Genomic DNA, 27,364 nt, shown 5'->3' with positions numbered 1-27,364 from the left:
GGCTGACTGCTGCTGCGGGTGGAGGGATACAGCATGGAGAGCTCACAAAGCTACTCAGGATGCCTCTCCAAACAGCTGAGGAGCCTGTGGGAGAACTTGGAGTGAATCCCAGGATGCACAGGCAGGGTCGGTCCTAACCAATTGGCGGCCCTAGGCAACCGGGGAAAGTTTGTAGAGCAAAAAAAAGGGGGGGGGGAGGGGTCAGAGGGAAACCAGGGAGGATTCGAGAGGTTGGGCCAAAATGCGGTCGCAGCCTGCCCCTCTGTTGGCAGCCCCTTGAAAATGGTGGCCCCAGGCCCTGCCCCTAAGACCGGCTCTGTGCACAGGGATCAGTTCTGCCTTCCCACAACACTGCATTGTGGGATACATACCCACAGTACATTGATCACATTGTCGATGATGGTGTCCCCCGTGTGGGCATGATCTCTCCACAGAGGGAGCAAGTGTCAACATCCTTTGTGGATTTTTGGCTGTTGACATATGTTTTGTTGACAAAACTTTGTAGGGTAGACATACCCAGATGTTCCTCATTCTTAGGGTAGTTGTGTATTAAAAGCATTTTTTTTGCGTGTGAGTGCTTTAATCAGAAGTGAATTGACTGAGATGGTTTTCAATGTGAGAGCTCTACAGGAAGTTCATGGCAATAATTTGTCCACATTTACTGTGAACTTGTCATAAATGCTTCTGCCCGGTTACGCCCAGTGAATGTTTCCATTCCATTGTAGTCACAGTATGCTGTTTTCTTATATAGCAAATGCCCTAACTGAAGCATGAGGGGATTTTCCACAGAGGTTCAGTCTAAAGAACTGCTCCCTTTAAGAAAAGGGAGTTTTGACAAAAGCAAAAAGCTTGAAGTGGGGGAGAGGGAGAGGAGAAGGAGTTAAACCACCACAACAACCCCTAAACAATATGAAATGTTTAAAAAATAGCAAAAGAAAAACCACAGGGCCAGGAACAGAGTGTACAGCTAACAACATGAGTAGAAATGACTTTGACATACAGGTTGAGGCTCTAATCACTCTTAGAATGCAAACTCAGGGCAGACTTCAGAGATACTGATTAAGATGACATCGCTGGCATGTCAGTGAGTGGGTGTCGGTATCAGAGGAACTAGTTCTATTCCACTTCATAGAGGTTCTCACGTCAATTTGATTATACAGTGTTTACCACCTCCCAGTAGTGCATTTTATTTCTCAATGACTGATCTGTGGATGAGAGTTGGTTCCTGAGATCTCCCTGACACAGCTTAGGAAGGCATTAAGCCAACCCTGGCATCAAAAAGGTTGAGAAATACTGCATTAAATGAGGTGTGACTGACATCTATAACAAGTGGCTTATCCTCTCTACCACCCTCTCTCCGGGAGAAGAATTGTGCACGCCGCATAGGACTTTGGGAGGTTTTTTTTTTTAAGTACCTGCTGCTCTGTATTTATATTAAGCTATCTTTACACTGCGCAGCTCACAGCAGCGCTGCTAACACCTGGCCATAAGGCACGCAGTGTAGCTATTCTTTGTCAGGAGAAGAGCACTTTCCTGCCAACAAAATAAATCTGCCCTCAACAAGGGGTGGTAGCTTTGTCAGCGGGAGAGCCTCTCGTGCTAGCAAAATGCTGTCCACCCCAGCACTTTTCCTCAATAAAACTTTTGTCCCTCAGGGCTGAGCGACAGAAGTTTTACCGACAAAAATGTAGTGTAAACATAACCTTAGAGAAAAAAGAAAAAGCTTCTTTCGAAAGGAAGCATCTAGACTACAATCCGATTTTTTGAAAAAGCAAGCCGCTTTTTCGAAAGAGAGTCTAGATGCTCTCTTTCAAAAAAGGACAGTTTGCATTCAATAGCGCCTTTTTTTGAAAGAGTATTTTCGAAAAAAAGGCGCTATTCCTCGTAAATTGAGGTTTACTACGATTGAAAAAACTGCCGCATTCTTTCAATTTACTTTCGAAAGAAATGCGGCTGCAGTCTAGACGCAGGTGAAGTTTTTTCAAAAAAAGGCTACTTTTTTCGAAAAAACCCTGTAGTCTAGACACACCCTGAGAAAGCTGTGTCTCCTGCATAGAGGGAATTTATTATCATGGTGGAAGGTTTCTGAGGAGTAGAGTTGTCAGTCTTCATCCCAGAGCTTTAGACAATCTTTTAGATACCATGGGCCAAGGACATTGAGAGCCAACAAGATAAGGACCCAATCCTTGAATGTGACTTGATAATCAATAAGAGTACATCTACACTACAGAGATTTTTTTTTTCAGAAAAACGGCCATTTTTCAAAAAAAAACTTCAATTACGTCCACACTGCGATCGTGTTCGTTCAAAAGAAAATCAAAAGAACAGAGGGGTTTTTCCAACATTAGTAAACCTCTTTCTATGGGGAAGAAGCCTTTTTCCGAAAGAGCTCTTTCAGAAAAAGGCGTGTGTGGATGGGAAAGATGCAGTTCTTTTGCAAGAAGAGGAAAGAGGAAAAAGCACAGGAGTCCTGGTGGCCATTCCACCCATGTAATCACAGCTTACATGCAAGATAGCGTCCATTCAGTCTGGATGCTATCTTTCGAAAAAGCAGATCGCTGTTTTGATGCGCTTTGGCAGTGTGGACACACTCTTTCGGAAAAAGTTTTTTCGAAAGATCTCTTCCAGAAAAGCTTCTTTCAAAAGAAGCCTGCAGTCTAGACAGAGCCTAAGAGTCAAAGGAGTCCCAAAGTATAATGTACATGCCCAAAACAGGGCATAGCAGCAGTAAAAAAAATAACTAATAATAGAGAGCACAAAGTTGTACATTGAAGTAGTTACAATATTCGCTTTAACTGATCCCTTTTTCTTGGCATGCAAATTGCAGCAGCTTCCATACATAAGCAACATCCACTTGCTGACACAGAATTTTATCACCTTTCACATCACCTGAATTTAGCTCTCAGAATTTAAGAGCAAACTTAGATAAAGAGGAAAAAGGAATCCTTTGTTAAGACTGCAAGGCTACGTCTACACTGGCCCCTCTTCCGTAAGGGGCATGTAAATTTCAAGAGTCGTCGTAGGGAAATCGCGGGGGATTTAAATATCCCCCGCGGCATTTAAATAAAAATGGCCGCCGCTTTTTTCCGGCTTTTAAAAAAGCCGGAAAAGAGCGTCTAGACTGGCCCCGATCCTCCGGAAAAAGCGCCCTTTTCCGGAGGGTCTTATTCTTACTTCAAAGTAAGAATAAGACCCTCCGGAAAAGGGCGCTTTTTCCGGAGGATCGGGGCCAGTCTAGACGCTCTTTTCCGGCTTTTTTAAAAGCCGGAAAAAAGCGGCGGCCATTTTTATTTAAATGCCGCGGGGGATATTTAAATCCCCCGCGGATTTCCCTACGACGACTCTTGAAATTTACATGCCCCTTACGGAAGAGGGGCCAGTGTAGACGTAGCCCCAAAGGTATAAGTGGAATGAAGATTTCTTAAACTTAGAAGTCAGTTGAACCAAGCCATGTATGCTACAAAGTTAAGGTTCATCATGGATCTGGAAAAAAAAGAACAAAGGCCAGGAAGCCTGACTTATTAGTTTCAGATGGAGTGCAGATCTAACCCAAGACGTGTGTACACTTCAGACATCTCCAATCTCTACACTCCCAGCAGTACAGTTTGTGGAAGTGCCATGACTTAGGCAGTCACAGGTATTTTTATTTATACAGCATGAAATTAAAAACGCCTAGACACTGTCTACTCTAGTTTACCAAAGGTGGCTGTCAGCAGTAGAGATGCATCAGAAGAGGTACATCTACAGAGCAGTGTTATTTCGGAATAACTGACATTATTCCGAAATAACACAGTCCACGTCTACACTACAAGCCTTTATTTCGACATAATGTCGAAATAATGGCGAGCCAGAGGCCTTTTTACTCCGACTCTTGTAACCTTCATTTTATGAGACATAAGGGAAGTCAGAGGAGGAGTGCTCTTCCTCGGACTTCCTGCTGTGTAGACCTCGCCAAAAGTGGAAATAAGCTATTTTGACTTTAGCTGCGTCACTTATTTCGGCTTTAGCCCTGTTGTCTAGGAGAGATTTCATAACAATTGCTAGTGCAGACATAGATACTGTGCCTCAGCTACGGCCAGCTGGGAAAGGTCAGGAGACCTGGGATGCTGACGATCTGTGTGAGTGTATGTGTGTGTTGCACACTATGTCAAGAGCTCTTGAAGAAGAGCTTTGTATAGGCGTGCAGGGATGTCTCGCTCACCAATAGATGTCGGCCCAGTCCAAAAAAAAAAATTACCTCTTCCATTTTTTCTCTCTCATATCCTGGGATCAACACAGCTACAATAACACTACAGTTGCCACAAGTGCAGGGGACTGGACTTGAAGGCCTCTCAAGGTTCCTTCCAGTTCTGTGATTCTATGATATTTACGGGGCTGACAGAGTTAAAACCCTGAGTGAAATCTGGCACATTTGGTGGCTGGGTGAATTATGCTTTACTGGAGAACAATATTATGACTGGTGCATGACAAATAACACACTGAAGCTGAAAGGAGAAGAGAAATAGTTTGAAATAGAGTGGATGAGTCTCTGAAAAGGGAAGACAGTATTTTAACGATATTAGATGGCTCATCTCTTCCCAACCCAAACTAGTATGTCCCTGATTATTGAGTAACTCCTTAAATCATGGTATTTAATTCAATAGGGAGCTTCATCTCTATAGGCATTATTGATCGTGGGTGGATGAGCCATCCCACACCCTATGAACTGTGTACTTGGCGAGGTCTCAACTGCCTCTTACATGTAAACCTAAACATCTCAGGGACATAGGTTAAAGCATAAACTTCTTTTGTTCTGATCCTAATCTCCCAGTGTGATTTCTGCAAACAGATTGCCTGATTCCCTGGAGTTTGTATGACACACTGTGGAATGCAGCCTGCAAGGACCTACCTTATCCATATGTAAGCGGGGGAATGGTCCCGCTATTGTGGGGAACTTTCCTGGCTTCTATACCACCCCGGTGAAATGCACCAGCGAAAGGATCTGAGTCCCTGCTCCCACTTCCTTTACCCCACGGCTTCCCTGATCCTGAGGGCTCCCTCTCCACTCTCCTGAGTAGCAGAGACCTCGAAACCCCAACAAGGCTGGGCCCGGTTTCCTGGGCGTAATCCCCGACCTTGCAGTCACCAGGGGGCAGGAGTTAGGGTGTCCCCACTCCGAGGTGCTCTCTTCACACTGCATGCTTTCTTGGCCCAGTGATCATTTCATAAGGTTCAAAGCAAATACAATTTATTAAACATCAACTGATTAAAGAGAAAAGAATAAGAAAAAAATGAGAATGGTTAAATGAGAACACACAGTCCTGCTCTGTAGCACAGGGACATCAAAACAGCAGTCTGCAGAGTGTAAGGACAATTCACAGTTTCTTCCTTATAGGCCCCTTAGAGGCCCTGGATGTGCTGCAGAGGGGCTGCAGACTGGACACGCTTGCTCTGGCAGTGACCACACAGGCTCAAGCTCTAAGTGGCCAGACCCCTCTCCCAGTCTGGCCTGCTGGGCCTCTTGGCTGGTGATATCTCCCTGCCCAGAGACTCTCCCCACACTTTGCTGGTCCCAGCTGCTCACCACACCCAGCTGTAGGCTGTGCTGCCTTGTCAGTCTCCAGCTCCTTGCGTTGCTTCTCTGTCCCTTTTGGCTCTCTGAGCACTGCCAGTCTGCTGCTCAACACAGGGTCTGTGCTCCTTGAGCTGTGTGTGCCTGGCTCTGCTGCTGCAAAACTGCCTCTCCACACAGCTTGCACTCCTTGGGCTGTCTGTGCCTGGCTCTGTTGCTGCAGGACTTCTTCTGCACACAGCTTGCACTGCTCTTAGCTGTCTCTCAGCTCTCTCCTTGCTCAGAGAGACCCAGAACAATCCCAGCTCACAGGGAGGACGGGGCCTGGCCTCTCACTTTCCTCACTGGCCTGTCCAACCTGTCAATCAGGATGAGCTGGAGTGTTGGCTGCTTTCCATTGTCTCTGGGGTCTGTCAGTCTCATGGACCCTTCCCCTTTTGATACTGCGAGCTAGCAAACCAAAAACTCTCACAGAGTTTTAGTAAGGGGCTAACAGTCCCTTTACACATTGCACATTTGCATGAACGATGGGCGGAGGAATTTCTGAAGTGTTTTAAAAATAAGCCCATTGTCCAACAGAAAAAGGGTTCCAGAGTAAAGAGCAAAAGTGACTGATTGTTCTGGATCTCCTGATTTTTTGGGGGTAAAATGGTCTGACTAAGAAATATCATGTATGGTGAGACCGTCAAGTGTCCTCCATTGTTCACACAGTTAACTTTTTTGGGGTAGCGACTTTGTGGCCTAATAAGCATCTAGTACCTTCTGGGTGCTCCCACAAAAAAAAAAAAAATAATAACAACAATAATACTACCATCTCCTCTGTGTATGGAAATTCACCCTCTCAAGCACCAGAATAGACTTGGAAATGTCAGTAAGAATGTAATCCCATAGCTATTGTACATCCATCTCTATCTCCCTCAAGAGCTCTCAAACTTGCAGCACTTTCTTCACTTCAAAGGGTTCCCTAACTCATTAGGCTGAAATTAGAGTTACCAATGGTGGAGTCAATCTGAAACCCCCTCCCCCTCCATACCAAAGCTTTGGGTTTGGAGAGCAGGCAATGTCTTGAATATACTACATTTGGTTGTGGGCTTCAAAGTATCTCCTTTGCTCTTTGACACTGGCTCATGAAAGAAGATGGATTTTTGGATCATACAAAAAAGCACACAGTGCACTTCTTACATTAGATTAAGGCTCCAAGTTTTTACTCACAAGCATCTGGGTTTTCACAAGATATAAAAACAGAACTTTTAGGACTCTACACAGAAGCTTCTATCTCCAACATTTAATCATCCCTTCCCCCCAAGAAAAGTCATCTTAAGTCTAACCAGATTCAAATCAGTCCTATATTAAAGTGTACATCTCATTGCTCCAGATCCTCCCAGATCTGGATGATGGGAAGATTTCCCCCCACCCTCCACAGGGATCTCATTTCTTTCAGGTAGAAGGGAGGGCTCAGCTTTCTTTGGCTCAATCCTAGCTTTTCTCTCTGCAGTACAAAATTACTAGTGAACACTATGGTGGACCAATGTCCCCTCTAATTTTTCCACCCACATGTGGAATAAACTTTGTTATGTGCACCAAGGCACATGCAGATGTGCACCACCCATAGAAACATGTGCCGTCAGCTGTGGGCAGCTGTTGGAGTTCTGCTAATCAGCTGGGCAGAACCTGAAACTTTTCTGGACAGCTACCCAAGCATACTGCAAAAACTGGTAGTGACTATTATAAGCATTAGAGCAGAATGCTTTAATTGGTCCTTTACACTACAGCTGCATCTAGACTGGCAAGTTAAAACTTGCCAGCTGTCTACTCTGGCCGCTTGAATTTCCGCAAGAACACTGACTTCCTACTGTCTGAAATCAGTGCTTCTTGCGGAAATGCTATGCTGCTCCCGTTCGGGCAAAAGCCCTCTTGCGCAAATGCTTTTGCGCAAGAGGGCCAGTGTAGACAACGCGTTATTGTTTTGCTCAAAAAAGCCCCGATCGTGAAAATGGCGATCGGGGCTTTCTTGTGCAAAACAGCGTCCGTGCCAATCTAGACACTCTTTTCCGCAAATGCGTTTAACAGAAAACTTTTCCGTTAAAAGCATTTGCAGAAAATCATGCCAGTCTAGACGTAGCCTAGTAGATCTTTTTTGGCACTGGTCCTGACCTAAACTGAAGGATTCCCAGAACTGTCAGTGCAACTTTGCAATCACTGATGCAAAACAGGAACATGACACAACTGCCAGTCTAAAAAACCAAAAAACAGGACTGTGTAGCACTTTAAAGACTAACAAGATGGTTTAATAGGTGATGAGCTTTCGTGGGCCAGACCCACTTCCTCAGATCAAATAATGGAAGAAAATTGTCACAACCATATATAACATGGTTTTTTGTTTCAGCTGCACCAGACTAACACGGCTACATTTCTACCACTATTCTAAAAAAACAGATCTTCTACAGTAATGCAATGTGATGAGGTAGTACAGTGAGACAAAGTCCAGAAATGCACATCTTTAGGTTCCTACATTAACGTAGTCACATTACATGCATACAGTTGCCAGATCTTCAGGCCCGTTAAATTGCTTTGCTAACCTCATGGTGCAGAACCAACCTTAACAGGGGGCTTTGCCAGCCAGTGGAAATTTTCCCCCTTTATTAGTGACATAGGACTGCTGCAGTGACTTTTATATTCTTCCTTTCCAACCCATAGTAAGGGAGTCTTATTATGCAGTGTTGTAGTTGGGATTACAAGTAGCAATTAGAAATGAGTCACATTGTTTTCACAGTTGAAATTAAAAAAAAACATCTTGCTGTTTTAATTTCTTCTCAGTTTACCTATTTAAATGGAAGGTGAAAATAGGACAAATTGGTATCACAAGTGAAAAAACTACTGATCTGAGACTCTTCAGAAATCTATCACAAAGCAGTACTACTTTCCACTGTGAAAGCAAGCAGAGGAAGTGATAGATCTGATCTCTCAATCTGATAAACCATTAAAGAAGATAAATGAACCAAGTCTTAGGTCCTAATACAGAGGCAGCAGCGCGGACTGGCAGGGGACTCCATGGGAGTGGGGGCCAGAGCACACTGGTTGCTAGCCTCACCCCCAGGAACTATAGAATAGTTAAGTAACCACTAAGAAGTCATGAGGTTAATTGACTATTCAGTCAACTGTTATTTAATGTTTCTAACCCTGGTTCATCACCTGCCTTTCTGTGTCCTTGGCATGATAAGCCTAGGATTCAGTTAATCTGTTTGTAATACAAGGATATCATTTATTTCACAAAAGTGTGGTTGAGATTAATTAGTTAATGATTATAAAATAGTATATGAGCACTAAAGATCATTATATCCAGTATGAATTTCTCTATTAAATCGCTGCACTTTCATGTATTTTAAAAGTACTTGGAGATATTTCTATTTATCTTTTCTGGGCATCATTTTCAAGAGTGTCGCCTGCTGGTAACAGTATGTGCCAAGCACTTTTGAAATTAAAATCCCCGATCCCTGGGTTTTATAAAAAACTAAATGAAAATTGCCCTGAAGTTGTCACTTTTAATTCCTATAGGTAAAAGTTAAACCAATCGCATACAGTCCTGAACTCCTGACCCGGAGGCTATGTCTAGACTGCAAACCTCTTTCGAAAGAAGCTTTTTCGAAAGAATCTTTCAAAAGGGAGCATCTAGACTACAAGCAGATTTTTTTGAAAAAGTGAGCCGCTTTTTCGAAAGAAAGTCTAGACACTCTTTCGAAAGAGTTCTTTTGAAAAAAGGCATTATTCCTCATAAATTGAGGTTTACCGCGATCAGAAAAACTGCTGCGTTCTTTCGATTTACTTTTGAAAAAAACGCGGCTGCAGTCTAGACGCAGGTGAAGTTTTTTCAAAAAAAGACCACTTTGATCAATTTGGATTAATGGGTTTAAAGAAAGAAAAACACATATACATGTTTCAGATGCTGTGGAGTTTTATAAAGCCATAATACGGATTTTTGTTGAGGAAACAAAAAGACACTACAAGATTGGACCCAAATATTCTCATGAAGAAAAAATACAGAGAGGAACTAAACTCATTAGGATGAAACAGCCAGTAACCCTGTGGCACCTTAGAGACTAACAAAAATATATATTGTATTATAAGCTTTCGTGGGCAAAACCCACTTCTTCAGATGATACTATATATATTTTTGTTAGTCTCTAAGGGCACTTCTATCTACACAGCAGGGCAAAAGTCAAACTAAGCTACGCAACTTGATCTACATGAATGACATACAGGACTATGTAGCACTTTAAAGACTAACAAGATGGTTTATTAGATGATGAGCTTTCGTGGGCCAGACCCACTTCCTCAGATCAAATAGTGGAAGAAAACTGTCACAACCATATATACCAAAGGATACAATTAAAAAAAAATAAACACATATGAAAAGGACAAATCAAATTTCAGAACAGAAGGAGGATGGGGGGGGAGGTAAATGTCTGTGAGCTAATGATATTAGAGGTGATAATTGGGGAAGCTATCTTTGTAATGGGTAAGATAATCTGAGGAAGTGCGTCTGGCCCACGAAAGCTCATCATCTAAAAAACCATCTTGTTAGTCTTTAAAGTGCTACATAGTCCTGTATTTTGTTTCACCTACACCAGACTAACACGGTTACATTTCTATCACTATTCTACATGAATGACATATCTTAAGTTGAAATAGCTTAATTTGGCTTGTGGTGTGGTCTACACAGCAGGAAGTCGAAGGAAGAGCACTCTTCTTTTGACTTCTCCTACTCCTCATAAAATGAGGGTTGCAGGAGTTGGAGTAAGAAGTCCTTCAGCTCACCATTACAGGCAGTCCCCGACTTACGCGGATCCCACTTATGTCGGATCCGCAGTTACGAACGGGGCTGCCCCAGAGTACACGGACTGCGGGACCTCGCGGTCCTGCCGCCCGTGTACTCTGGGGCTTTGCTCTGCATCTCCCTGGTCTGCAGACCAGGAAGACGCAGAGCAAAGCCACGGAGGGGCTCGGGCAGCGGGGCAGCCCCGCTGCCCGAGCCCTCCCTCCCCCCCTCCCCACCCGCGCGGCTTTGCAAAGCGCGGGGAAGCCGGCGGCGGGGCAGTCCAGGCGCGCCTGGACTGCCCCGCCGCCGGCTTCCCTGCGCTTTGCAAAGCCGCGGGGGGGGGGGGGACGACTCGGGCAGCGAGGCACCCCAGGCGCGCCTGGACTGCCCCGCCGCCGGCTTCCCCGCACTTTGCAAAGCCGCGGGGGGGGGGGGGCTCGGGCAGCGAGGCACCCCAGGCGCGCCTGGACTGCCCCACCGCCGGCTTCCCCGCGCTTTGCAAAGCCGCGGGGAGGCTCGGGCAGCGAGGCACCCCAGGCGCGCCTGGACTGCCCCGCCAGCTTCCCCGCGCTTTGCAAAGCCGCGGGGGGGGGAGGGGGGGGAGGGCAGCGGGGCACCCCAGGCGCGCCTGGGCTGCTCCGCTGCCGGCGTCCTCAGAGGCGCTCCCCGTCTCCCTGGTCTGCTGGTCTCCAGCAGACCAGGGAGACGGGGAGCAAAGCCGCGGAGGACCCAGGCGGCGGGACCGCGGTGCATCTCGGTCCGCCGCCCGAGTCTTCCTGGTCTGCTGGGGTGGGGGGGGGGCGCAGCTAGTACGCCCCCCCCCCCCAGCAGACTAGGCTTTTCTCCGGATGCCTGTGGCAGAGCAGCTGGGGTGCTGCCGGTTGGTCCCGCAGCGCCGCTCTGGGCGCTACTGGTGCAACCCAGCAGCACCCCAGCTGCTCTGGTCCTGATTCAGCCGCTGCTGGTCAGTTTCAGCAGCGGCTGAATCAGGACACCTGGGGCAGAGCAGATGGGGTGCTGCTGGGTTGCTCCAGTAGTGCCGAGGAGCGGCGCTACTGGAGCAACCCAGCAGCACCCCAGCTGCTCTGCCCCAGGCGTCCCCAAGTCAGCTTCTGCTGAAACTGACCAGCGCGGACTACAGGAAGCCTGAGTCAGAGTTGCTCTGCCCCAGGCTTCCTGGAATCAGCTGCTGATCAGTTTCAGCAGCAGCTGACTTGGGGACGCTTGGGGTTCTTAAGCTGATTCTGTATGTAAGTCAGAACTGGCGGTCAGTTTCAGCAGCGGCTGAATCTGGACGCCAGTTCCGACTTACATACAGATTCAACTTAAGAACAAACCTACAGTCCCTATCTTGTACGTAACCCGGGGACTGCCTGTATTTCGAAATAATGGCTTGCAGTGTAGACTCGCTGTTTGTTATAATGCTGGGCTACGTCTACACTGGCCCCTTTTCCGGAAGGGGCATGTAAATTTCACTAGTCGTCGTAGGGAAATCCGCGGGGGATTTAAATATCCCCCGCGGCATTTAAATAAAAATGTCCGCCGCTTTTTTCCGGCTTTTAAAAAAGCCGGAAAAGAGCGTCTAGACTGGCCCCGATCCTCCGGAAAAAGTGCCCTTTTCCGGAGGATCTTATTCCTACTTTGAAGTAGGAATAAGACCCTCCGGAAAAGGGCACTTTTTCCGGAGGATCGGGGCCAGTCTAGACGCTCTTTTCCGGCTTTTTTAAAAGCCGGAAAAAAGCGGCGGACATTTTTATTTAAATGCCGCGGGGGATATTTAAATCCCCCGCGGCATTTAAATAAAAATGTCCGCCGCTTTTTTCCGGCTTTTAAAAAAGCCGGAAAAGAGCGTCTAGACTGGCCCCGATCCTCCGGAAAAAGTGCCCTTTTCCGGAGGGTCTTATTCCTACTTCAAAGTAGGAATAAGATCCTCCGGAAAAGGGCACTTTTTCCGGAGGATCGGGGCCAGTCTAGACGCTCTTTTCCGGCTTTTTTAAAAGCCGGAAAAAAGCGGCGGACATTTTTATTTAAATGCCGCGGGGGATATTTAAATCCCCCGCGGATTTCCCTACGACGACTAGTGAAATTTACATGCCCCTTCCGGAAAAGGGGCCAGTGTAGACGTAGCCCTGCTGTGTAGACATACCCGAAGGTGCCACAGGACTACTCATTTTTAAAGTCACAAATTAATATGGCACTCATTAATGGATCTAAAAGTGATTATAGCAATTTCAAAAACCAGCCTGGTTTCATTTACAAGTTTGACACTTGTAATCAAAGTTTGAAGAAAGACCTGACCTGGATGGACTACTACATTCCACATGACTTAAAAAGCCAAGCACCAGGTACTTAGAGCCCACTCTATTAGGCTCATTTAGCATGGACACTAATTGACAATATTTCCCCCTTTTTTGCCTTCTCTTTCCCTCCCCATCCCCTCTCTTTCTCAACTATTTGTTTGTACCCTGAACCCCTTAGTCCAATCATCTGAAGAAGTGAGTTGTGCCCACTAAAGCTCATGATACCATCTGCATGGTTTGTTAGTCTCTAAGGTGCTGCTAGACTAGTCTTGTTTTTAAAGTTTTTTCATGGTTGCCTTTCTGAGACTTATTAGGACACAGTTAAACTGTCTGTATAAAATCATGCCAGCCGTTTTAAGGGGAAATCTGTGGTAATGTGAGATGTGTAATAAAATGCCAAGATATAAGAGCAGAGGCGTATTATGTTGCCTTATCTTTATTTCTTTCAAATTATTACGATATTGAATGTGAATGGTTTTTTTTCTAAACAATCCTCTCTCTCAGTTTGCAACCCAAACACTGCAACACCAGGCTAGTACCCGAAAGCCAGAATAAATTAATCTGCTTTCCTTGCCTAATAGAGAAATGCAATAAGAAACCACCCACGAATGACAAGGAACCAATCTGATATCAAAAGTCTTACCGTGTAAATGATCTAATTTATGGTCAATTACACCGGGAATGCTAATTTTCAGATAGGTTTTTAATCTCGAAAGGGAACATGTATAGAGTTCTTTCTCCCTGCCTCTTCTGAGGAGTGTGTTCAAAGAGCACCACCATGCAGGAGAACGCCAGCACTGCAAACACCCAGGGCTCTACGAGAATGGGGAATGGAATTAGGGTCTCACCACGCAAAGCACAGCTCTAGTCTGGAGCGGCAACGTTTTAGAAGAGCTAGTCATCTAAATTCTTGCGGTTTCCGATCCGATGCAAGCTGATTGGCTAATGACCTCACTGTCTGATTCTATAGGCTGGATCTCTGGGAATAAGCCAGACCGGCTGTGGATAGTTAAACTGTAGGGAGCTCGAAATTTTGCTGGTCAGCTTTATTTCGATTTGTCTGGAAAAGGGGGGGAAAAATCCTAATATCCAGCTTCGTTGATTGACGGTCTCTGACTCGTTGTTGGGTAAGTGTCTCTCTTTTCTCTCTACATTAGCATAGTTTATGAAAATGATTTTATTTTTAAATACAGCTTTTGTTTCAAGCGAGCCCTGAGCTCCTTGTTTTAAAACAAGCCTCTTTAACTTAAACGATCACTTTAAACTCCTGCTACTTTTTTTTCTTTTTCTTTTTTTTTTTTTAAGGCTCCATCTAGGAGTCATTTCTACAACTTGCTTATTCAAGAGGGGTTCTCCCTTTTATTAAGTCTTTTTGTTCTTAAGTGGCTATCTGGGTTTAAAAAGTGCTCTTTCCTCATGTTACACTGATTGCAGCGGCGTTCCACTTGGATTATTTTTGAGCAGAACTGGCTTATGTTGAGCGAATCTCTTCCAGAACTTTATTTCGTGTATTTAAAGCAGAGACATAATATAGTAGATTGAAGTTAGCTAATCAAGCTGAGAGCTATTTCTTTTTGTTGATCAGCTAAGCTCGTCCTTCTAAAACAACAACAACAGGAAAACTTTTCCCTAGTGGATTTTTTTTTTTTTGTTTCATGGAGGGGCAAATCCGTAGCCCCTCAGTGACCCGGGCCATTCAAAGTGGTGGAATAGAAAAATCGCTTCCTCTCCTCCCCACCCCTCCGAATCCTCCTCCGCCTTCTAGCTCTTTTGATTCCTTTTGCTGCAAGACATTTCAGCTGCTGTTCCCACGTTTACCCCGTGCAACAAGCCAATCCGGCTCAGAGAGTTTCTTTGCTGCTGGGTAGGTTGCAACATCTGCCTACTGCTGAAACCTTCCTTCCAAATAGGCACCAAGTTGCGCCTCAGCAGAGGGACTCATTCACTCTCCTGTAGAGGCTGCTGGGTCCTTCCCTCCCTCCCCCCGGTTCAGCGAGCTGGACAAAAGAATCCCGCCTCCCAACTACAAAGCATTAAAGCGGCATGGCAAAAAAAGGAAGGGGAAGGGAACCTGGGGTCGTTGCATGCGGCCAGACTTGAATGCAGTCCCGCCTCTGTGTGTGTGGATCTAGCTGGGAGAGAGGGCGGGTGTAACGACAGAACCACTAACTTCTCCAAATTTGCTCACTGCTTCCTAGAATTTGCTTCCTCCTCTTTGGAGGGGTTTAAAATGATGAAGGGGGGCATATTGCAGCGGGGGCGGGGGGGGGTGTCATGGTCTGAGCAGGGGGCAGAAATTTACCGGCTGGAGGGATCAAGCTACTGTAGGTAGCGTCAGAAGAGGGGGAAAAATCGAGGGGGTGGGGAGTGGTAGCCGGGGTTAAGACCGGGGGGGGGGGCTGACGCTACCAGACCCTTTTCGAGGACAAAATCCCCGTTTAGGGAGGGGGAGCAGTTACCCCGCAGCACGAGCCACCTGATGGCCTTGTAAATCTCTGGTTGCAAAGGGTTTTTTTTTCTTCTTCCCTGGACGCTGCATGTGTGCCCCCGAGTAGGGGGCGAGCTCCTGGGCTTGAGTTCTTAAAGGCACAGGCCTCCCAATTCCTAGACGTCAATGCTTAGACACCGAATGTATACAAGTGTGATATTGTCTAGACAGTTCCTGCCTCAAACTCTGCCTCTCACGTCTGGAGTATTTAAGATTCTTTTCTCAGTTTCTATGTCGATATGTCACTGCAGCTCCTTTCTCTTATGTACTGTGCTGAGGTGCTAAACTCCCTCCCAGAGCCCCCACATCCATACCCCCTCCTGTACGGCAATCCCCCGTCCCAGGGCACAGCCCGCATCCCGCACCCAAACTCCCCCTAGCCTGCACCTCTCCTGCACCCAAACTCCATCCCAGAGCCCCCACATCCATACCCCCTCCTGTACCACAATCCCCTGCCCCAGGGCAGAGCCCGCATCCCACACCCAAACTCCCCCTAGCCTGCACCCCTCCTGCACCCAAACTCCATCCCAGAGCCCCCACATCCATACCCCCTCCTGTACGGCAATCCCCCGTCCCAGGGCACAGCCCGCATCCCACACCCAAACTCCCCCTAGCCTGCACCCAAACTCCATCCCAGAGCCTGCGCCCCAAACAGGTTAACCTTTTGTGGGCCCTAATGGGGACATGGGGCAGAGTCCTCAGAGCAGGGGTCTCCAACCTTTTTAAGCACGAGATCACTTTTTGAATGTAAGTGCAATCCAAGATCTACCTCATATATAAATACCCTGGCCCCGTTTCCTTCCTACCCCTTCTGCAAGGCCCCGCCCCTGCTCCCTCTGTCCTCCCTCTCTTGCCCATCCTCACTCACTTTCATCAGCCTGGGACAGAGGGTTGGGGGTGCAGTCTTTGGTCTTGGAGTAAGGGATCTGTAGTGTGAGAAGGGCTCTGAGCTGCTCTTGGGGCAGGCAGGTGGACATAGGAGGGGGTTCTAGGTGCAGGCTTTGGGAGGGTGTTTGGATGCAGGGGTGCTCAGGGCTAGGATAAGGGCTTGGGTACAGGAGGGGTTCATGACTGGGGTAGGAGTTTGGGATGTGGGCTCCATTTGGCCACTGCTGGTGGCTCCTGGGGGGTGGTGCAGTGGGGCTAAGGCAGGCTCACCCGTGCCCTGGCCCTGAACCACTCCCTAAAGCAGCCAGCAAACTCCATCCCTAGTCTTGTCGTGCCCCCTCTCTGCTCCGTGGAGAAAGAATGGGAGAGAAAGCAGGAGACTCTCAGAGGGAGGGCCAGCTCTACTGCCTCAGAGTGAGGGGCTGGCCAGGGGCAATGGGTCATGTCACCGCAGGGACAACCCTGCTCCACCCAGCCCAGTAAAAGGGCACTGTTTACAAACTGGCAACCGCCAGACACACAGTGGCCCTCCTGGCCCTGCGCTGCTGCCATCATGCTTCTTCCCCTTGGGGGTGGGCCCATGCCGCACCATGCTACCCCTACCCCCCACCCAGCACCCCTCTGATCCCCTACACCCAGTGCCACACCACTCAGAGACCCCCACAAATCACTAGGCCCAGTGCCTTCCCACAGACTGCTATGCCCAGCACACCCCCACCCACCCAGAGGTCCCCCCACAGATCCCTTCACTCCCCAGTATCCCAAAACAAACAAACTTTCCCTACTACCGAGCACCTCCCACCCCATCACTGCCCTGCACCCCCCCAGGCCCTCTAGAGACCTACTCTCCCACACCTGGACCCCCCCATCCACAATAGCCAGCCCTGATAGGAGGAGAGGGGCCAGACCTAGCTGTGTGGGTGGGTCTGGTGCCACAGTGCCATTGGCACCATTGTACACGCGTCACGGAGTAGGTAGTTCGAATTAGAATCTCTAATTCGAACTACCGGTACACCTCATTACACGAGGAGTAACGGTAGTTCGAATTAGAGATCCTAATTCGAACTACCGACTCCGTGCCGCGTGTAGCCACGGGCACGGAGTTCGGACTAAGGGACATTTAAAAATGGCGGCGCCCGGGAAGATGCAAATGAAGCCTGGGATATTTAAATCCTGGGCTTCATTTGCAACTTCGAATGCCTACATTAGCCTCCTTAGTTCGAATTAGGGGACTAGTGTAGACATACTCATAGATACTTGAAAGCTGCTCTCATGTCCCTCTTCGGTCTTCCCTTTTCCAAGGTAAATAAGGCCAATTTCTTCAGCCTTGCCTCATATCTCATGTTCTCTAGACCTTTCATCATTTGTGTTAATCTTCTTTGGACTTTCTCCAGTTTCTCCACGTTTCCTGAAATGTGGCACCCAGAACTGGACATGATACTCCAGCTGGGGCCTAATATAGATGGCTCATTCCCTGCCTAGGGGATGTGCGACTGGGTGGGTTAATTTCCAGTCCTCCTGTTTATTCTTTTCCTAAGCCAGGAGGGCACAGTAATTCTGATGGGGGGACCCTGCAGGAAGGCAGCCTGCACTGCCCCCTGCCTGCCCTGAGACTGCAGGTGTTAAACAGCTGTCCAGCCCACCCTAGAGGTGACCGCTTTTCAGCATGCCTGAAGCAACACAGCATCAGCAATGGACCGGATAATGGCTCCTGGGCATGGCTTGCTCATGACTGCTTCAGTCCTGTTGGATGGGCCTCAGCCTCTTTTCTTCCCCTCCCCAACTTTGCAAGGGGGCTGTAGACTCTGGGGGAGAGGGCTGGAGGCAGGCAGAGGTGTCTCCCTGCAGCAGATGTAGACACGCCTCTGTATTAATCATTCTCTCATTGAAGTTTTTAGCTTTGTAGTGAGTCCTTTTACATGGAAACTTTGTATTACGTCTTGGTAGAATAGTCCCTAGGACAAGTGAGGCAGAGACTGTCCCTGTGGGGTGAATGAGGTGGGAACGTATAAGGCGGAAGGTGAGCACCTCTGGGCAGTTGCAAAGGTTGGAGAGGGAATGGAAGCCAGGTCCAAGATCAGTGAGGGAAGTGGGCCCATTGAAAGGAGACTGGACCTGTGGATGCCTTGGGGGTCAGCAGCAAGGGCCTGCTTTGGGAAGCCCCCTCTTTGGAGGTGAATGTGGCAGCATTGAGACACCACCCAGAAGCAGGCACCACAGACACTAACTGCAGATTCATGGGACGGCTCTCACAGATCTTGCACATGCATAAGAGGATAGATCTGCACGCGAGGGGGCAGTGGTGTAACGAGGGGGCCGGAGGGGTCAGTTGCCCCTGGGCACCATGCTATGGAGGTGCCAATTCAATCCCATTCTGCCCCCCCCCCCCCGTCATCCCTGAGCTCATGTGCTCCTATTCTGCCTGCCACCGGCACCTGGAGCCTCCTCTCTGCTCCAAGCCCAACCCTCCTCCATCTCGACTGGCAGGTTAGTGCATAGGGGAGCCCAGCCTCAAACTGTAGGGGGTGGGGAAAGATGCGGTACAAGAATCGAATTGTGAGTTTTCGACCAGAATCCCCAGTCCCTCTGAATTTGCAACCCATGGACCAGGAGCAAAGGTAGCAAGTCCTGAGCATAGCATCGAATTCCATGTATGCGTGACAGAAACTGCAAAGGTCCCAAAAACGGAGAGTTTCACTTTCTGTCGCTACACCGGCGTTCCCACAGTAACCTCCTTTGTTTCTTCAGGGGAGGAAAAAGGGGGACAACTGCAAGCAGGCTGGCCACGTGGTTGCAATTTGCTTAGACGCGGTAGCAGGCTCGACTGCTCCCTGCAGTTGGTCGGGTTTCCGGAGCTAGATTTATAGCTGCTTTTTGGCCACGGATTCCGATGGGGGCTTTTACTCCCCTGATTGCAAAGTCTTGGTGAGCCTCCCGTGTGTGGAACGAGCGGGCTTGCTAGAGACGCTACTTACTGGAAAAGCCAGTAGAACCTAACAGTGATACATTTTTCTACAGGGTTTCACTCTCCCCTTCTCTCCCTTCCCCCCCCCCCTCCCCCCGTCTCATTCCAGAGCAGCGATACTCTTGTTAGGACTGTTTCCACCAAGGGAGAGCATGCAAGTCTGATTGAAACTCAGCAGCAGCCACAATGGCAAAGACTGGAGTTTTAAATGCATAGAAATAGGCGGTGCCCCTTCAGATGGTATCTCTTATTTCGACTTGTTTCCAACCTCTGGACCAGGCTTGAAGTTCTTGGCTTCAGATTAGGGGGAAGGGCATTTGTGTGTGTCACTCTTTGGGGGATATGGATCAGAAAGTTGTGGGCAGGGCAGCATCTCCCAGTCTTGAATTCTTGGTTTGGGGCAATAGAAAATGGTGACCTTGTGGAGTATCTCTCTTAAATCCGAATTTGCGTTGGGTCTCTGAGGCTTGGAAGGCTGCTTACAGGTCCTTCGGATTTGAGCTAATGTCCTACAGTTTTCCCCTCTGCTCAGTGATATCCTGAGTGAAATGGCTGGCAGGCACCAAGTGAGAGGCAAGGCTTCTGTGAAAGAAAGGGGTGTCCCTTGGAGGAGGGTCTGGGTGGAGGCCCTTGCTTTTTTTCTTGTGACTGTAGTGAAACGTGGGCAGGCAGCCACAGATAAGAATTTTTGGAGGGTCTGATATCTTGCTCATCATAGAACGGTGAGGGTAGAAAAGCAGAGTTGGGTTTCCTTGTAATGATATGGCTAGTGGGTTAGGAAACGAGACAATTTAAACTCCCAAAGCCTGATTCTCTACTGACTTGCATTTTGGAGTTTATTTACAGGGTTGTGCAAAATGGTTGTAGGAAGCTACTTTTTAAGTTAGCCATGCAACAGTGGTGGATTGGGACCATGAGCTTTCTGCTCCTAATGGACTTTTTCCATGTGCAAGAACATCATGTCATGTGACTACAGTACCCTGGATGCTAGGTGATGTAGTGTATCATAACAAAATTGGATAAGTGCCCAAATCCTTTGCAATCATCTTTCCACCCCAACCAGTCTTTTTCACTTTGCAATTAGAAAAGGTCATCCTAGAAAAAGAAGGAGCAAAGTTCTAAAAGTCAAATATTCATTGCTGTGGGTTGTTTTTTTTTAAATTTGCATGTAAATGCTAGCCCATAAACAGGAACAAAAGGCAGCTAATACCTAGCTGATGGATGAGTAGCATGGTTTCATGCGGTAAGCACAGAAAAAGCTCACGTACACTTATGGCTGGCTGAAGACCAGTTTTCTGCAAGGCTGGACTGGTATCAATGTGAAGTTTGGGGTATTTCTGCTATTAAATGAGTTACAAAGACCACATTAAAGGCAAAAATGATGGGCTTTTTGTTCAACTGCCATTACAACTATGGTGGGGAAGCCGGGGGAGGAGTGCTCTGCACGCTGTCCCTGTCTCAAGGGTGGGCTCTGCTGCTCCCATTGGCCAGCAACAGTGACCAATGGAAGCTGCACGGGTACCTGTGGATAGGGCAGCGTGCAGTCAGAGCTGCCTGCTTATGTTTCCACGTAGGAGTTGGAGAGGGGATATGCTACTGCTTCTGGGAGTTGCTTGAAGTAAGCACCACCTGGAGCCTGCACCCTGGCCCAATCCTAGCCCAGAACATGCTCTTGCACCCCAAACCTCTCATCCCTAGCCTGACCCCCAGAGCATGCACCACCAGCCAGAAGCCTCCACACTCCTCCTTGTCCTAACCCTTTATCCTTGTCCAGAGCCCCATCCTGCACGTCAAAACCCTCAACCCCAGCCTGGAGCCCCCTCCTGCATCCCAAATCCCTCATGTCTGCACCCTGAACCACTCAGTCCCAGCCCAGAGCCCCCCTCATCCCTGGCCCCACACCCAAAGCCAGCACCCTGAGCTGGCGCCCCCCCTTCTACCCGCTGCCTGGTGAAAATGAATGAGGGATGGGGAGAGCAAGCGATTTGGAAGTGGCGAGGGGATGGAGTGAGCAGTGGACAGGGCAAGGGTGTTCAGTTTTGTGCCAGTAGAAAGTAGGCAATCCTACTTTATTATACCCATTACTTTTCCAGTGGTTTTACTTAGTAAGATAGAGTTTCTCAACCAGTGGTATGAGGACCCTTATGGGTACTTGAGAGAAGTCGGGGGGGGGGGGGGGGGGTTACATCAACACAACTGAAATTTGGAGAAAACGGAATTTTTGTGTTAAGTTTTATAGCACTTTATTAATTTTGTACTTTTTACACGCAAAAATTTAAAGACCCACCTGGCTACAATTAAGTTGTTTAAACAAATGTGTTGCAATGGTGGGGGGGGGGGTGTCTAAAAACTGTACGTACTGGGGGTACTTATAACTTTTTATTGAAAATGGGGTACTTTATTTAAAAAAAGATTGAGAAACACTAAAAAAATCTAAGTTTGAGCCTCCTTAGTGGAATGGAGATGTTAAAAAGCAAGTCACTAACAAACATTTCTACAGCAAAGTAAGATGTTTGCTGCCAGATGCTGCCTACTGTGGCAGTCAGGACATGCTACCTGATCCTGGCAAACTGGACTAGTGACTACTGACAAAAATCAGACTACTAACTACCCAAAGGCTGGGGAGGAGTAGGTAGAAATTCCAGGGACACTATAAACACTGGCCTGCTGGATCTGTTTGTTTCTACAGCAACCAAAGCGTGTTAAGTTCTTCCCACATGAAAATGAAGTGAGATCCATGCCCTAAAGAACTTGGCTCTCCAAACACTGATCCTGATAATGGAGGGCTTCATCTGGCACCAGTTTACTGGTTTTGACTAGATTACGCTTTTTCTCAAAACCTCCCACTGTTGCATTGTCGCTGGGCTGGCCAAAACTACTGCTACTGTTGATGTTAGAACAGAAGCACAGGAGCGGCAAAGCATAGACTAGCAAGGCTTTGGTATCTGAGTATCTTACTATCCGCTTACATGCCTGCATAATTGGAGTGTCTCTCTCCAGTAGCTATGAATTGGACCCCTTAAACTGAACGCTGTATTTCATGAGAAGCCAGTGCACAGAATATAGCAGTGGGGGCCGGCCTGGGGGCTGCAGGAGGCCGGTTTTATTTGTGGTTTTATTTGGCCTATGAGATGTTTTGTTTACTGTTGCCCAGCTGCAGGGTTACCAGATTCTGCTGGCTTCTGTCTGTAGGTGTTTTTTTTTCTTTTTTTCCCCTTACAGGTATTACTAATGACATGCACTTAAAGCAAGGGTATGTGATGCATGCAGATTGCACACACGATTGACTGAGAGCTGTGTGCTTCCTCTGCAGCCAGACAAAGCGCTGCTATAGTTTTTAATTGGACCTGTTCGCTAGGTACACAAGCACAGTTAGCTAAACTGCCCTATCCCATCTAGGTTATGACAATCTTGAAGCCTGCTCACTAGCCCATTGCTGGTGTATAGCAGGGAGTGGTGGGGTGGTGATGTGTTCACTAAGCAAATGGGTGCTGCATTTTGTGCCGCTTAGAGCAGGGGTGGGCAAAGGAATTGATCCAGTCCACGGAGCACCTGCCACTCCACCACCTCCAGGCCAATCAGGGCGTAGGGACGGGGAAGTGTGTGGTGCTTAGTTAACCCTGGTGGTTGATGTAAGTGCTGTGTGCCAGAGGGTAGGGAGCTAGAGACTTTGTGCTTCTTCCACCCCCAGGCTAATCATGGCCGGGGGAGTGCATGAAATCTCCTCCCACCCTGCAATGGGCTTGGCACTTGGAGTCAATCGCCAGCTACTGCTCAGCTGCTGAGTGACTCTAAGCATGGCGCTCCCTTGCAGGGTGGGGGCAGACTTTGCGTACTCCCCCCCCCCCCCCCCCCGCCATCCACAGGCCCTGGCAGTTCTCTCTGGAGGGGCGGGAGCAAAAACTTTATACACTCCCCCAATCAAGGTCTGTGGGTGGGGAAGCATGGAAAAGTCCAAGCCCTGCCCCTTCCAGAAATTTCTGAAGTGGCCCCTGGTCAAAAATTATTGCTCACTCCTGACTGTTTCAGGGTGTGTGGTTTTGCTTTGAGTTACTGTAACACAGCTTGGTGTTCATGCGTGGGCATGTGGCCACATCCCTTTCTGACAGGATGGGAGTGTGACTTCTTGGCTGCTCACAGATGGGAGTGAGTGACAGATGGGAGTAGATCCCTAAATTGTGGTGAAAGTCCTACATCAGCAGTTCCCAAATGATGTCCCTGCATGACTCTATATTCAGATGGATTGCTTCGTGCAATCCCGCGCTGCACGAGGAGTGGCATTTTACTTGACAAAATGGCATCCTTTGCCTGGCATGGCCTTGCCCTACATGGAATCACCATCAGCAAAATGGCATCCTCCGCACTTGGTATTGCCGCAACCCCGGTAACCTCACATGGGGGTTATCACCCACAGCTTGGAAACGGTTTCCCTAGAGGACTTCAACGCTGCAGCCTGATCTAGCAGCCTGAGGATGCTCGCCCCAATACTGTGTCCCATTCTCCACCTACCAAACTAGGCCAGAGTCTTGGGGCTTCTGCCTAGTGGGAAGGGTGGGGTGTCGAGGGACTTCAGGCTTCTTGCTGGGGCTCAGGACTTCAGCAGGAACAGGGCTCAGGCTGAGCTGTCCCCTCCATAGAGGACAGTTCAAGGTGGCTGCCCTAGGCCCTGCACTTTGAGAAGCTGCAGGCCCTTCCCTGTGCCCCCCCTCCCCCCAAAACACCTTTTGGATGTGGCCCGGGGGATTACTAGGGGCCCTGGTGCAGATTAGCAGCAGGGCTTGGCCCTCACCGCAGCGGCAGGAGACAGAGCAGCCTGCTCCGTCCTGTCCTCCTGCCCTCCCCCAGCCCATTACGCTTGGCTTCATCATGGCAGCAGGAAGTGGAGTACCCCAGCCTACGGCCACTCCGCTTCCCACTGCTTCAGCAAAGCGGAGGACAGTGGGCTGGGAGAGGGTGGAGGAGAAGATCCGGTTCCTGTCATCACAGTGAGTACAGGGGGTGGTGGGGAAGAAGGACTCCCTGGCAACAGGCGCGCAGCCCTCTCCCCCCCCCCCCCCTAGTAATCCCCTGTTTCACGTTGCTCAGGAGAGGGGAGCTTTGGGCAAGGGGGGGGGGAAGCAATAGTCCCCACGCCACCATTATCACTGTCCTATTTTGCTGGCACTGTGGTAGGGGGGAGATGTCCCGTCACAAGTCTACTGGCATCTTTTGATTTTTCAGGGACTTCTCTAACATGGGCAGAAGTGCTCTAAATCAATCATATTTTTTTTAGACCTTTCAGTCTGAAGTCTCAAATTCAGTAAAATACTGTCTCTCTGTGTTCTGTCAGTTTACTTCTGTCCCCAAATAGTTTTCACAAGATATAGCACAGGCTACCATAATTATCTTAAATGTAAGATCCCTTGCCTCTGTTGTTGTTCTGCTTAGTTGCTAAATAACTACTAATTATTGTACAGTCAATACAAGGGAAGATTCCCCCCCCCCCCCCCCCCCCAAGATAAAAGTTGCTGTGCACATCTGACAACATTTGTACTAGGGATGTTAAATATCAGTTAATTGAATAGTTGATTAGCCTCTTGAAGTCTTATTGGTTACTTGACTATTCTATAGTCCCCAGGCGGGGGTGAGGGGGGAGCCAGTGAGCTCTGGCCCCACTCCCGAGGAGCCCCCTGCCACCCTGCCACTCTGCGCTGCTGCTCTGTATCAGAGGCAGCAGCGTGAGGTGCCAGGTGGAAGTTGGTCCGTGAGGGGAACCAGTTTAAAACCCAGCTCCTCTTGCGGACCAGTTGCCTTTCACCTTGCGTTGCTGCCTCTGATACAAAGGCAGCAGTGCAGGGTGGCACAGATGTTGTCCAGGGCTGGGGCTGAGCTCCCAGACCAGTGGCAAGCCAGAACTGGTCTGGGCTACCGGCCAGCCTGCTAAAAAACTTACTGGAGGAGGGGGAATGCGTGCAGTATATAGCATTAACCAAGAAACAGAAGCTTGTAGGCTATCGGCTACACTATTACATCCCTAATTTGTACTAGATTGCTCCACTGGTATATTCATATAAATACTGCACCAATCATTGTGATATTCTACAAACTAGAGCAGTGGTCCCCAACCTTTTAGTGTGGCAGGCGCTGTACCAGTAGGTGACATCCTGCTGCGTTGCCTGGCCGGCTGGCTGGTCCAATGCACCTGCGGCTGGCACCAGACCCTCCACCACAGCCATTTCACTGCTCCGGACCGGCTGCCCTGCTCCCGTGGCTTCCCCGCCGCGTTCCCCGGCAGGTTCTCCCACCACCAGCACTTCCCCACGCCCCGTCACGGCACAAATTCGGCCCCATAGCGTGTGTGGCCCGTCCTCCCCCGGTCATCCTGTGTTGCGACCCCAACTAGGCAGGTGCACATAAATGCCTCTAGAGAGAAACCTTCCTCCCTCCCATTGGATTACTGATGTATATGTGAGTGACTCATTTCCCAGTGCCTATACAGTTGCTTCAGTGTTAAGACTTGTCTTAAGTGAATACACCATTGTTCGATGTTAAACTTCCTAGCCTGACTTTCATATAATGCATATCTGCTCTCATTTAATCCTCCTACCTTTCCTGCTGCCTCCCTCATCTCTTTCCTTTTCCCCCATTCCTTATCCTTCGGCTTTCTCATCTGTCCCCTTTGCCCTGCTCTTGTATTTATTGCTCAATTCTCTGCTGCTTCTCTGCCAAATTTAAAACTCCCTTTTCCATTCAACTCCCTGCTTTAAAACCCTAACCCTACCCCCTCCCCATCCTAAAGAGGTGCAAGTATCTCGTGGACTAGACTACTCTTACATCCCTACTCTAGAAGGGAGATTGCCTGCAGGTGTGACTCAGGGCAGATGCAGGATTCATTTTCTGGCTAGGCACTGTTTCCCTTAGGTGGCTCCTGGGCAGTGTTGCAGTGGGACTAAGGCAGGCTCACCCTGTCCCTGCTGCACTCCTGAAAAAGTGACTGGCATGTCCGGGAGGGAGGGACAGGTGGCTTGACACGCTGTCCCCCATACACAGACATCGCCCGCACACCTCTCGTTGGCCATGGTTCCCCGTTCCCGACCAATGGCGGCTCGCAGGCAAGGGCAGCGTGTGGAGACTCCATGCCCCGCCTCTCTCGGGCTGCGGGGATGTGCCAGCTTGTTCAGACCTCGGAGCAGCTGCTAGCCAACTCCCTCCATCCTGAGCCCTGTCGTGTTTCCCCTCTCTGTGGAGATGGGGATACAGGGGTAGCAGCAGTGACAAACCCTTGACATCAGTCACCCCTCCTCCCCCTGTACAGCAAATAGGAGGTTCCTGGGGGCAGGGCAGGAGCAGCACACAGTGGGAGAAGGCAGAGCTGAGGTGCTGGGACTTGATAGCCATCTGGCCAAACCAGTCAGGATCACCTGTTGGAGGCTCCAGGATCTACCAGTACATTCCAGTCTACGGATTGGTGATGACTGAACTAGGAAATGCCAGAGCATCAAGTTTTTAGTTTCCGGGGTTGGAAACTTAATGGAGATCAGAACTAAAAATTAAATATTGTGGCTGTAAGTTTTGGACCAACATTTGATTTACATAACTCACTCTGACCTTCTGTAACTATTCTAAAAACAAAGTGAACCAACAACCTGTTTTGTTTTGGTTGCCATCTTAATTCCCGGGAGAAACACTTGCTTACATTTTTTGGAAAATGGCCAGGAAATAATGTGCCCAACAAGTCTAGTGAGGGGCAAAAATATAGTTTTAGATCATTAAGGACATCTTCCGTGCTATTGCTGAAGCCAGTATCAAGTGCTAGTGTGGGCAAATGGTGACCTTTTCTGTGTAAAGGAACTTCATAGTTGTTATGAAGCTTGCTAGTGCAGATATGCAAAACGTGAAAGTGGAACAGCACGAACCTTGTATCTGTGTGGCTTTTTGGTTTATTTAAGTCCCTTTTCACTGTGGGTTTTGGGTTTGATTCTTTACCTTGTAGTCTAGTCACTTTTAACTGCATGAAGCAGTTGTGAAATTGATCCCCTTGTGTGGAACCTTACTGCACATACTAGAAGAGGTGTCTGGAACCAGCTTTGCCTAGACGTAAATTAGGAATATTAAATTGCGTATAATCAGCTAATTGAGTATGTCCATTGAGTATGTCCATATTCACCAATAAGAGGGAAACTGCAGAGCCACAGAAGAGTTAGCTCCCAGCCCTAGGAACTAACTCTGCTGCAGCTGTGCCTTTTTAAATATATTAAGAGCCCCTGGTGCTCTTAATACATTTAAAAAGCAGAGGTACCATGTCTGGTCCCCCCCCCCCCCCCACTACACCTCTGTCCCCTGAGAGGGTGCTGGGGGGGAACTGGCTCTTAAGCTA

The 27,364-nt window shown here is 48.4% G+C and overlaps 2 protein-coding genes across 7 annotated transcripts in view; one reads left to right on the top strand and one right to left on the bottom strand.

Annotated features, from left to right (window-relative positions):
• The window catches only part of MCF2L2 (MCF.2 cell line derived transforming sequence-like 2), a 317,180-nt gene that overhangs the window by 95,533 nt on the left and 194,283 nt on the right, over positions 1-27,364 (bottom strand). The gene's annotated exons all lie outside the window — the stretch shown is intronic.
• The window catches only part of B3GNT5 (UDP-GlcNAc:betaGal beta-1,3-N-acetylglucosaminyltransferase 5), a 46,201-nt gene continuing 32,430 nt past the window's right edge, over positions 13,594-27,364 (top strand). Inside the window, exon 1 of the mRNA XM_006138478.5 lies at positions 13,594-13,794. The gene's annotated coding sequence lies outside the window, so the exon portion shown is untranslated. The remainder of the gene's footprint in view (positions 13,795-27,364) is intronic.

Source organism: Pelodiscus sinensis, chromosome 10 (assembly GCF_052426305.1).
Source record: "Pelodiscus sinensis isolate ZL-2025 chromosome 10, ASM5242630v1, whole genome shotgun sequence".
Taxonomy (NCBI): Eukaryota; Metazoa; Chordata; order Testudines; family Trionychidae; genus Pelodiscus; species Pelodiscus sinensis.
Note: the sequence above shows the minus strand (reverse complement) of the source record. Positions and strands in the feature narration are given on the sequence as shown.